Genomic DNA, 13,139 nt, shown 5'->3' on the forward strand with positions numbered 1-13,139 from the left:
CAGCCAGCCTTGCCGTGTACTTGGTTGCTGTTAGGAAAGAGTAATCAGAGAACTGCTTACTTTCCAGTAACATTTGAATTTGGAGCTTCTAATGTTCCAGCAATGCTCAGAACATGGAGTAGGAGTCACTTCCTCAAAATGTATCCAGGACTTCCACATATGGATATCCTTCTATTCCGTATATTTGGAATCCTACCCCATGGCATACCATTATTCTATACCCAGACTGTCCAAAATCTTTTCAGACTTACAGCAGATCTTCTACTGTGCAGGGACCAAGGACAAAGAGGATGATTCAGTATCCTTTTCCTTGGACAGCCAGCTAGCTTCCTTGCAAATATCAAACAATTGTTTAGTAGGCAGTTGGACTTCCCATATGACTTCTTTCTTCTTTTTTTGCAGACCGCACTTGTGAGAGCTACCTCTGGAGGGTCACTGCACCCTTCACTTGCAATGATACACCATTTCCATGAAACAGCAAGACAGAAGAGGAGAGGTTGCTTATTACCAAGGGGGTACGTAGCTCTCTGGCAAAGAGCACCAATGGGCCAGGTTTCGAGGAGGTTCTCAGCTACTCAGTTTCGGGGAAGCAGGGTTGCTGGCACCCTTCAGGAGCATGGGCAGGTGAGTGAGCCCTCAGAAATTTTTGAGTGGCAGTGCACTAAAGCACAACACAACTGCAAGGGAGAACAAATTAAAGACAACCTTTTGGGAAGACCAGAAACACGTCTGATACTGTTGTTCCTGTTGCCAGTAATTTGTGTGAAAAACACAGTACAAAATAACGGCATGTTATGTACAGCCTATAAGAAAAACAGTATTAAAGGACTGTTCATGATTGCTAAACACTGTAAGAGAATTCGCAAAGGTGTCCTTCACCACACAGTGAGTAAAAATGCAACACATTTAAATACTACTAGTTGGTCTTGGCCTGTGTCGAGAGTTTTTAAACATTAATAGTTCAGTTTTTGGCAATGTGTGCATCACAAGTCTTGTCTACCTACAGCTTTGCAACAACATTGATAATGACGTCTTCAAAACACTGGAGTTCAGTTAGTGGAACTTCCCTCTGTATGGAAGCACTTGTTTCAGTTCAGGACTTACTTCAGTTTAGGGATATAGCCCTTAAACTAAAGGGGAGAAGTAAACAGCTGGAGGGCAGTACTTCACACTGCTCCATGCAAGGTTTCTGAGAGCATCTCCTAACTTCATCTGATATCTATCCTAAACTGGAACACATGCACTGAAGTACAATGCCTGTGCAGATGTCTGCATCAGTTAAGACAGTCAGTTTAAGGTAACCTGTGCAAGCGTCATTTAAGAAAAGTCCAACATGCGGCCAGAAAATCTTTGACAAGCTAAGCTAGAGTCTCTTGTAGCGCTGCTTGTTATTAGTTATTACATACTTGAACTCATCTGTAAAAAAGGAAGGGGCAAACTCCAGTTTTTAGGCAAATAGTGGATAATTGCAATGAATGCTAGACAAGATGAATACAAAGTAATTGATAAGGAAAAACTCCAAATATTGCATTTTTAGCAAGGTTTCCTAAGAAACGGACTCTTGTGCACTCTGGTACACGCTCTCGGACGTCTCTCTCTCTCCTTCTCAGTAACTTTCCAGCTCATTGACCGGTTTTAATCACAGTTGATTGCAGGGTAAAGGCCTCAGAGATTAAGTCTCTACATGCTTAGTGAAAATAAGCAACTAGATAAGCAACCAGTGCCCCCTTATCCTTCCCTTCTTTCTCTAGGGAATCACTAGTGTTGAGGTTCCTGGGCAGGATCAGAGGTGGAGAAATAGACAAAACAGGAAAAGGTACTGAGAGGAGAGAGGAAATTTGACTGTTAGCAAGGGGAGAGTGACATCTTAGCTCCTGAGAGCAGAGAGAAAAACACATTTTTGGCATCTGTAGAGTAGAGGCGAATGGGGTATGAGGAAGATTTAATGAACCCTAGATCAATATCTCTTTCAGACTAGATTATTGCTTCTAACCTATTTTGGCTTGAAGTTTGTTGCTGCTGGGTTGGACCAGGGGAAGGAATGGTATGTCCCAAAACATGTCCACTTTATCCAACTGCATTAGTTTGTCTAAGAAAAGATATTACTTCTCACTTCAAAAGCGTTTGTATCCTATCCTTAGGCCAACCACACCACTGCTGTTAAATTGTTGGCCTCTTCTATTTAATTTACTGCGTGCTACCTTATGCTTCCAATGTGTTTTCAGTAGCTGGTAAGTTGACCTGGACTAAATTCAGCCTGTAATCAAGGTAAGAAGATCTGTCTCCCACATGTAGCCCATTAGACTAGCTAGGAAGGTTTCAGATACAAGTATTCGATGGAATAGGCTTCTTAATAACACTGTGCTGTGGACAAGGAGTCTTGGCTTGTAACAAACTGAGGGTATGAAGCTTGTACAAACGTCAGGATTTTTATTTCCCAATATTACTGGATTTTCTTTAAAACTTTTCATCTCTTCTTAGCTCAGTGACTTCCTATATTCCTTCATGAGATGTATTTGTCCCACATATTCCTGCAGCGAGGCAAATGCACACGCAAAGGTGGGGCAGTTCTGAGAGGGAAGGATCAGAGCAATTAGAAAGACGCTGCCTTTGTCACACTAGGGAGTTCGCGCCTAATATTAAGATGATATTGTCAAATGCACTCTGATGGCAAACAAGGCTTGTTGAGGTTTTTGCTTGCTTTTGTGTTGTAAGGCTTGTAATTTTGAAGCTAGCTTACACGTACACACTAACGTCCACCACTGACTTCACTGGTAGTTACATTTGGTCCAGATTGTTTACAGATTAGGGGCAAGTTCCTGCCCTAGAAGGATGCTGCCGTCAACTTCAGTGAAACTTCACCACAGATATATGAACATCAAAAATAAATGCATTGAAAGCCCTGAGAACCTTGTTAAAAATCCTAAAATACTATTATGTTTATCAAGGTACAGTCAGGTCTGGTTAATCACACCCTGTTTGCAAACATCCAACTTTATCAGTTTAAAAAAAATATGTCAAATCTTGTTCACAAGTCCTATTAAACTAGTTTCTACTTTAATCTGTGAGATGCTCAGACAATGCCAATAAACCAAACATGATTTAATCAATTCTGACTATTCTGATCTGACAAGCACCTTCATTTGGAGGCTAGTTATTCAGCTGTCCATGGAATATTCACGGATCCTACAAGATATTTAACTTTCTGTCTATACTTGCCAGAGATTTCCACGAGTCTGATAGGGCCTGTTGCCTGCTATGCATGTAAGAATAGTATTAACCTTTTAGGAGTAATAGAGCAGAATCAAATTATGAGCTATAGTCAAACAAGCTTTTTAAAACTTATACAGAGGGTTTGTTGTTTCTCCAAGTGTGGGGGAGATTCCCTCTCCCAGAGGGAGGGCTGCTGAGGAGTCATATGTGGGACACAGTTCTAAATATTCCTCTTGTGTAGGATGCTTGCCTATGATCAAAGGCATTTGTGGTTAGTAAATTTAAATTTTGCACCTCTCTCTAATTTAAAACTGAGGAGCCATCTGAATGCCAGTGGTGCCAATCAGTATTTCTCTGCTACCTCTCTTGCTTGCTCATATTTTTTACAACCTTACCTGACTTAGATTTGCCTGGCTTATGTGTGTTATTCCAATATCATTTGAATTTGCTTATGTAAAGAATGCTAATTGAGTGGAAAAAATAATCGCTTCAGTTTATTGAAGTGCTTGCAAATGTGGGTTGCCACTTTTGCTTGGATTTTGCAGCAGAGTTTGAGGTCAGATCATTTGATATTTGGCAAATATAGTATAATTATCATCTTATTTATACTGAAATTTTCTGATTCTGTCTAATCATGCAGAGTTTCACTAGCTGCTGTTGCAATATCTGCTGTAGCACCGAACATTTTTAAATGCAGCTGGGCCATATTGTTTTGTTGACAGGTTTTAACTGTGATGTGAAAATTGGTTCACTTAGTACCCTCTCTCCAACTTGCCTGTTAAAATGTTAGATTTCTTTTTGATGAATAACCCCTTGGAGTGGAGTGGAGAGTTTTCTCATGGTAGAGGAGAAGACGACTGAATGCCACAATGATGGACATAGGGTGTCTAAATAATCCAAATAATTAGTGCTGGTGCCATTGTCATGGACAAAGGACAACATTTTCATCATTCTGACAGGGACACTGGCTGCCCCAAAGCGAAAGGCACTTGAGTAGCCCTTCCTCTTGTTTCAGCTACAGTCTGCCATGTGGGGCTGTGCATGGGGTGGGCATCCCAGGCAAGATCACAGGTGAGGTATCCTTGTGGAGCAGGGAGCCAGCCCTGGGGATTCATGACTCAGCTCCCATTCAGCTGGGGGGCTTAATTCACCTTAAAAATCATGAGATTGAAAGCATAATGAAGTCTAGGTTGATATTTATTCTAGATATCTTCCTCAAATGATGAAAATATGATAGATATGATATGAAGAGGTTCATCAAATGAGCTAGAAATATCACCTCTCACATTTTGTATTTTCTTTTTTTTTTTTCCAAAGAAAGATGAGATTTAGCTATGATCATTCCAGAGAATGGATTTTTTCCTAAAACTTCTAAAAGAGTCTGGAGAATCCGCAGTAAGTTACACAAGAGCTGGTAGCAGTAGAAAGGCACAGTTTCAGCTTTGAGATGTGCCACTCAACTCGTCCCCTTTGCTCATGGCTATTCCCATCAGCGTGCCCTCGGCAGGGCGGGAGGCCCGGAGAGCGTAGGTGGTGCTTCTGCAGCGACTAGGGCCAAAAAGGCCTGGACTCGGCCTGGGAAAGGAGGGGGCTGTGTGGGGAATGCCTCCCCAGGTCAGCAGTGCCTCATCAACATCCGTTAGGCCGGGTGGCTGCAACACTTTTGAGTCCTGCTGAACTTCAGATGTAAAAGCAAATCCCAGCTAAGTCAGTGGAATGATTCATATATTTAAAAATAAGAGAGTGTAGAAGTTTGTAGCACTCGGAGCTTAGTGTTTTTAGACTTATACTTGCTAGAAAGACCACCAGAGTCAATTAAGTGATCCCTGCTGCATCCAACTTTGCAAATATATTTAGCTTTGCACTTTTGAAAAAAATGGACTTTTCAAAAAAATGGAACAGTAACTTAATTCTTTCTTGTCATTTTTTTCAATAGGAACTGGGTAGTTAAAGCTATAACATTAGCAACTTGAGCTATTTGAGTGAAAATAAGGAGAAGCATTAAATACAGAATTTTTCTTATTCGTAAAACACACCTTTGTCTCACTCTTATTACTTCAGAGTTCCTGAATTCTTTATATTTTACCTAGAATTTTCTATTCCAATTCCCTTTTGACGAGGCTACATCATTATAGGCAGAAGAGAAAATGATCAGAAAATTATTGTCTACTGTTATGAAATACTATTTTAAATGAAAGTAAATTTGTTACCTTAATGTAGACATGCAAGCAGGCAGCCTTCCATCCCCAAACTGTGTGACATGCTTGATTTTCTCAACATTTACAGAAGCTAAAATTACTAGTTTTTGTGTTTCAATGTGTTTCACCCATTGAAGACAATGGAACAAACTCCTATTAATTTTGTGGGAGCATGATTTGGCCCCTACTGACTTTATTTCTCTCTTTTCTCACCTCTTTCTTTGGCACAGCAGGCAACATTATAGCTTCCATACAAAGGATACAGCCTGAAAAATAGCACCTTGGCTAAGGAAGGAGAATGATTTAAAAATTAATGGAGAGACCTATTACTTTTCTGTACATACTGTACTGTATACAGCTCTAAAAATTATAGCTCCCATTATTTTAATGCACCAAAGCCTTTTTTTTTAAAGGTGCTACTTTCCAATTTCTGTTCTTGTTAATAATTTAACAATTTAAGAAGAAGCTGTAAAAGTAATTTATTTCATTGTGTCTGTTTCTCCTCCGAGAAATGGTTTTCAGGTTTGTTTGTTTTTTTGCTAACTTTGAAGAGTGGAAGGGAGAAAATATCCTTTGATTATGTAGATTTCTCATGGAAGCTCTAGTGCGTTTATAGTGGAAAATACTGAAACATATCACTTGCGGATTACATAACTGAGGAAAAGAACGTATCAGAGAACATCGCTGCCAGAAGTAAGCTCGCTGACTTTTTGTCCTGCTTCTCTATGTCAACCTGGAGACAACATAAGATGAGGAAAAGGAGGCCCTGGTTAGCTTACAGCATGTTAAATTGCATCTGCATTTGCGCTGAGTAGGATTTCAGATGAGGTTAACTGATCTAGAGAGGCATCTGATGAAAAAAAAAACATTTTTGTCCATAGTATAGACATAATACCCAAGTAGCTAACTCTGGTTGATATTATACCCTCTCTTGGGGATAACTTTAACTAGCTACAGCACTTACTAGGTCCCTGCCTTGTCTCCATAGCATTTTACATAGAGATCCTGCATAAAATACACTGTTTCCAAGAAATGACATGACTTATGTCTCTTTCAGCCGCCACTTCAAGTTCTTAACTTATCACAGAGGAATAGGGTCCGTTTTCTCTTTCCTGTTACTGAAGCTTTCTTTTATTGTCTCCTCTATCCTCTTTTTTTTTTTTTTAATCACAGCTTTCTCCTTGTCTCACCCTGCACTGAATGAGCTCCGGCTTGGTCCCCAGCACTTGAGTCCTGCCTACGCTTTCACCATTTTAATTCTGCAGTTAACGACATTGTGCCATTGTGCCTCATCGTTCCATGAGGCCATAACCTGAGCCCATCTCAGATCCCCTCAGAAAGCTCACCATGGGCTGCTAGCATCTTATTTTGTTGATGCTGCCAATCCCATATACAAGATTCAAGAATTAGGCTTCACGTCATCATTGTGAACACACTGCTAGTGTTACTTCAGAGCTCAGATGAAACTGCAAGTCTCACCTCTGTTGCTTTTTGTGATGTGTCATCACTGTAATGCGTTAATTAAAAATGTGAAGATACTCAGGCCAGAAAATTCAACATGGGCAGCCTGATCCCATATCACAGCACCTCAGCAAAAGCCTCATTCTGACATACTGAACGGTTGTGACTTCTGTTGAAATACAATTTTTCACCATTTCCTTCACTCACTTTCTTTGTATCTTTTTTACTGTTTAATCTGAAAGTATCTCTCCACCTGTCATGATACTTCTAACTTTTCTTTCCTCTGCTTCCTGACAGGTGAATTGTTCCAGTGTTGCCCGCTCTGTTCTGAGAGGGCATTTTCTGTGAAATGCACACTTGAAGAAAAACTTCCTCCAGTAGCACTACAGCCCGACAATTCATCTCCAGCTTCCTTGTGGTTTTAACTGTGTAACTCTGCAGTAATGACCTTCACTAAAGAGTTTGTGGCTCTGTTGCGGTTGAAGTTGTGCCCATGGCTAGAGGAAAACAAATGCTCAGAGGGTGATGCTTGGTTTTGGGTCACGGGTGAGGCTTCCCCATCTCTGTGGCCCCACGGCATGTAGCATGAATCCCACATTATAACCAGGCTGTCCCCTACTGGTGTGGCAGGCACAGCCCCTTCAGTGAGGGGAAAACCAAAACCCTTAATAACCCTTGGGATATTCCAAAATATCTAATCTGCCATGGAACATATATTCCATTAACTCTGATATAACAAGCACACATTAGAAATTCTATTTCTTGCATAGAAAAAGTTTAAATGATGGTCTGAAAGCTATCTGTAGGGCCAAAGAAATTCAACTCTGAATTTTTCTTCTCTGGTATCTGTAATTTAGCAAGGATTTCACAGAACTTTTGTTATTGCAATAATACTTTCAGAATAAACATGGGAAAAGAATTGTATTTGCCACTCAGTAAATCCAGTCAATTCAAAAAAAAAAGTAAGTAATTTGGTCTACAGGAAAAAATGTTCAATTTTTTAACAAACATAGTTTTGACAAAATGCTGATTTCTCACTTGTTTCTAATAATATTTTTCCCTCTTTGTTTAAAATGTGTGGGTTTTTATTTATTCTCTGACTTGCTGGCACATACCTAGTGAAGAAACTATCACAGGAAATCCATCTCTTACATAGTTTATAAATATATTTTTAAGAGTTAAAAAGTTTATGATTTTAAATCTAGAACTGACTCTGAAATAATATTGCAGTTCTCAGTGGGGTGAAACTGTGAGGCAGAGAAGTGCGGGAAGTGATGCCATCACTCAGGAGCTCCTCCGTGGCTGCTGGTGGACTGTAACACTCTTCAAGGAGGGCTTGGCTGGACCAGGCTGGCCAGGGTAAGAAAGTACCATCATAGCACTAGTGAGCAACAGCAAGTACTTGCAGGCTTGGAACCATCTGAAGAATTAAGGAGGCAAAATCATCCCTAAACCACCTTTTCACCTACTCTGATTTCTGTGGTGGTTGGGAACTAATGCAAGCTTACAGGGATGGAAACTGCATTACAGTTCCCTGAATGCTTTTTTGTGATAACGCAGTTGACCCAGGGCCTTATTTTGTTTCACTTCCATATGAAATGCTGGTTTATGTGGCATGTATGACACTGAATACCACCAATGAGCAAAGAATCGGTTCAAGGCTTCATTTTCTCCACGCTATATCGCGCTATAAGAGACTGTTAGAGATAGGCATACACCAGTTCCTGCATCAAAATGGTTAGTTTACAAAGGACCTCCATTGTAGTACTGATAGCTCAGTTTTACAGGCTCTCATCAAAACAAGCAAAGTCTGGAAGAATTATATGGAGTATATTTTGACATGTATGTCTCAGAGCACAGTAGGACAGGATTCTTCTTCTATTCCTTCACTTCCTACTGTCTGTCATGTAGGACTTTGCTTCAGTGTTTCTGTATTTTATCCCAACAACGAGCGGGAAAGATTCAGGAAGAGTCCCACTGATGTCAACTCTTAAATCATATTGATTTTGGTGGAAGTCAAGTGAAACCTAAATGTAAAAAGGCAGAAACACAGAAAGTAGTGGTTTCTCATGTTTCCATAAGATGTTGGTCCCAAAGGCTGGGGGGTCTTGCAGGTGCAGGTTCTGTGTCACTGGGCAATTACAGTCTGCTCAAAATTTCAAGCTAGGAGCTGAAAAAAGAAAAAGATATTCAGAGTCCATTTTAACAATCTACATCTATAGAAGTGTGAAATGGAAACAAAATTGGTTTGGGTGGACGCAGTCAGTGATGGATTAAACTGAAAATGCGTTGCTGGTTCATATGAATGGAACCAAAGCTAAATGAGAAAGCCTGCATCAGCTAGCAGAGATGGCCCTTTCCATATGAGTTTTACTCCTGTTGTGGAAGTGGTACCAGTTCAGTTCCCTCATAGAACACTTTCTTTTCTCATTCTTGGAATAATTTCCTAGCAGCATATCTTCTCTATGGGAAGCAGGGAGAAAGTGCATGTCATGGTATAGCTGGAGCCTGATGCATGTCTGTGTGAATGTATACCATCCCCATGCCAGTGCTATAGAGATTACCTGGAAAAAGCAGATTCATTTCCCGATTATATTGTTTTTGGAAGGAATTTTTTTGGTAGAACTCTTCCTCTTTGAAAACATCCTCTTTGGGTAAGAACTGCTCCATAGGGACCATACGGATGGGGCCATGGCTTTGTTGGTGTGGTGTAGCTAAGCACACGGTTAAGGAAAAGCCGGGGGGGGTAGTTAGTGCAAGGTGTTGATCAGAGTCAATGTGGAGACAGAAAGCCTTTGCTAGCTCTCCTGTGTAGATCATGGTGATCCCACGCGATGTGGGAAATAGATCTTAATCTTTCCAGGGAAATATCATTCCCTTGGCACAGTTAGGGAAAACCCAGCAAGAAAAGAGGAGGTGGAGAGTCTGTTCTGTAGGGCTACTGTCACGACCACTGCTGTGAGATGAGATACTTTAGCCTAGATCCCAAAGCCATGAGCACTGAGATGCTCAACTGCATAATGAGATAATTATTTAAACTTTGTGCCTTTGGCATTAGAGGCATAAAAAAGGCCTTCAAACCATCTGAAAGAAAACAAAGCATGGTGCTCCATTACCTTTTTTTTTTAATAAAATCTTTCTGTTGTTTCTGGAAAATAGGCTGTTGCAGATAAGTAAATATTATACATTTTTTATATATTGTATTGCATTCATACACTAAACACAGGTGAAAAAGAAGCATTACAGTCCATTGAGTGCTTTATATGAGTTTTAAGAATTGTCTAATACATTTACACAGTTGACCTGTGTGACTATAAAAGCATGGTTCTGGCTGTGGTCTGCTGGATAAATAAATGTCAATGTTTATATGTTTTTGAGAGAGATTTATTCTATTTATTCTGGCCCTCTGCTAAATTTCATACCAGTTAAGAACAAAATTATACCACAAGAAAATCTCTCCTACCTTCCAGTAAGAGCATAAATGATCTTTAAAAACTGTCCCTAGAAAATGTAGCAATAATCTTGTAGTCTTGTAGGTAGTGTGAGCAAAATTCAGAGTTAGGAAGCTCTTAAGTTTCTGCTTTCGGATTTGGCCAGGATGCCTTTGTGGTCCTTGGTTTTAGCTATTCCCAAAAGCCTCCACTGGTTTCACTATGCTGACATTAGGCCCCTAGTGTAACTGTACTGCACTTGTGAAAGGCTGGCCACATTTAGATGAAAACTTACCCCATTTTTATTTTGGAAACTGGCTTTCTGTTCAGTCAGCAAGCTGGTCTGACACACTCCACAACAATTTGCCTGCAAAATCTGACAAAAAAAAAAAAAAAGAGAAGCAGTAGGAATATGTGTCAGAGCAGGGAAGGTGAGAGGTAGTACCTCTTTTAGTGACTACCTGCATTTACATCATAGCAGCACTTTCAAGGTGCCCCAATCTCCTGTTTTTAGATTTGCTGCAGTCTTGAGGGAAGAGTAGCTTCTAAAAATCATGCTAACTGAAACCAACTGATGTAAAATGCAAATAAAAGGTTTATTTCTAACTTCCAAAATAGGCAGTATGGGTTTAGAAAAGGTAATGCTGGAGAAATGAAAGAAAACTACCCTTAGTTTACATACCCTCAAGATCAAAGCTAAGAAAGTATCCCTTATTTGCCTCTAATTATTCAGGAGGCAGTTTGATGCTCCTCCTGATGAAAATCCTTAGAGTGTTTGCACCCCTTTGGAGATGCAAAAACTGGTGCTGGGTCTGATCAAGTGTTATGTCCTGTACTTGACTGGTCCATTAGCAGCTCCTTGACTCAAGGAGGGACCAGTACTCCCTCACCACCCGTAACTCACTAGTGTGCATTTCACTGTGAAGTATCTTTATCTACTGAATCTTTAATTCAATATTAGCTTGTACATTAACAGCCTGACACAAACATCTAGCTAAAGTGTGTTCATTTTACTCATTACTGGCTTTTGGCTGAAGCCAGTCACGTTAGTGGTCAACAGGTTTGTGTGCTATTAAGTCTAGGATGATATAACAGAAGGGAGATGGCAGTTCTGGGCCTGAGAGAGAAACAGCCTGGAGGCGGCAGGACTGTCTGCTGCAAGAATGAGTCTGCTTTAGGAACACAGATTCAGTCTTTTGAGGTCATACTGCACTTTAACTTTGGAGCATATGAAGAAGCTGAGCGGTGATGTTGTTCAGAAAGCAGGCTCAGGGGCCCTGTACTGCCTGGACACGAGATCTGATCAATCTGTACATCTAGATACTGGGAATTAAGTTGCTGTAACAAAAGTCTCTGTGTGAGGTCTATAAGAGCTCTTTTCCTGGGATCACTTCCTGCTGGCATGCTTCCTGGGATTAACCCTATTTCCAGGCAGCTATCACTTCCCCTCTCTGCAAGAATATAAGAGCTGACAATGGTGAGCATCTGCTTGGAAATCTGGGACCTCACAGCTAATCCTCTGGGGCCCTGTTTTCTAAGAATCAGTGAGAAAGACAAATGGTCAGCACCTCTGAAATCACTTCAGGGAGCTGTGTGTGGGCTTTAATGCTTAACCATGCGATGCTAAAAGTTGACCTAAGTGATGTGAAAACTGTAAGAGGGTCTAAAGTCCAGAAGACGCTAATCTCACCTCAGGACGCTGGACCACATTTTGCCCTTCATCTTCTACAGTGCAACTCCTTGGCTTTATGGCTAGCCAAATATCACACCTCCTTCAACTTGCTTATGTCTGTTACATATTAGGTGAAATGTGATGGGAAAACTCTCCCATTTAAGACACCCTGTAACCTAAGGGAAGTTCTGTTGGGCCAAGAGCCAGAATTTCTAAGATTATCTCTTCCAAAGGCCATTGCCAATATTTCCACAAGGTGCAATTGTCATTATTGAGCTAGGCTTTATGTTCTTCTACCAGTTCTCTAAAGTGGCATATCTAAGTCAATTCACTTCAGCACGCCAAACTGAAATTCCCGATTATGCTATCTGCAACTCCATACCTATTCCATAAATTGAGAATACAACCAAGGTATCCTTATACCGAACGTAGAACACAGCTCCCATATAGCTGAAGTACCTTCACAATGCAACATACGTTCTGCGGTTCTCTAGGGACTGATCTGCACACCACATAACCACCTAGGTGCTCCTCTGTGTGGCCTGTGCAGGGTTTCTGAAGGATCCTGGTCCAAACCATTGTTCTCATCAGAGGGAGAAGAACTGCATGGGCCTCGGAAATTGAACTATTGCTTTTCTCCCTCAAGGCATTGCCCCTAACGTAGGGTAAAATCAGAGCTGGTTTTGCCTCTTCTGTTCCTATTCTGTATATAAGCTGAGAACTTTGTTCAGCAAGATTGTTGTTGCACCAATGTCTTTCATTCAAATCTCCTTGGCCTGGCGCATGCACGTGGCCAGCCTGCACTTACTGGATGCTCATCGATTTCCTCTCCAGCTTCTCAGGATGAAAGACACCAAACAGGGCTCTCTGCCAAGCCCTCCTGCTGGCACTGTGATCACATAGGTTAATGTCTTTCACTGTTCTTCAGCCTGCACCAATTATTTTTTAAAGTTGAGGCTGAAAAAAAGATTACAGCAGATGTAACTGTGTGCAGATAGGCGAGTTAACTTCTTGAGCCATTTGCATCAGATATCACACATGGAGCTGCACTAGTTTTGGCAGACCTCCATTCTGATCTCTAAAGGCAGCATTCAGCTTGCTTGTTGGGGCCTGAGCACCGTAAGGCACTGAGAAAAGGGCCTGAAGTTACACCTCCCTTGCTCT

General features: G+C 40.9%; 1 long non-coding RNA gene across 2 annotated transcripts in view; it reads right to left on the bottom strand.

Annotated features, from left to right (window-relative positions):
• Positions 1-13,139, bottom strand: part of LOC104146870 (uncharacterized) — a 56,242-nt gene that overhangs the window by 22,302 nt on the left and 20,801 nt on the right. The window contains exons 2-3 of one of the 2 annotated variants that reach the window (XR_694793.2): positions 10,599-10,679; positions 8,085-9,042 (exon numbers count right to left, since the gene is read on the bottom strand). This is a non-coding gene — a long non-coding RNA (uncharacterized lncRNA). The remainder of the gene's footprint in view (positions 1-8,084; positions 9,043-10,598; positions 10,680-13,139) is intronic. The other variant, XR_011137541.1, reaches the window with a different exon arrangement.

Source organism: Struthio camelus, chromosome W, assembly GCF_040807025.1.
Source record: "Struthio camelus isolate bStrCam1 chromosome W, bStrCam1.hap1, whole genome shotgun sequence".
Classification (NCBI taxonomy): Eukaryota; Metazoa; Chordata; class Aves; order Struthioniformes; family Struthionidae; genus Struthio; species Struthio camelus.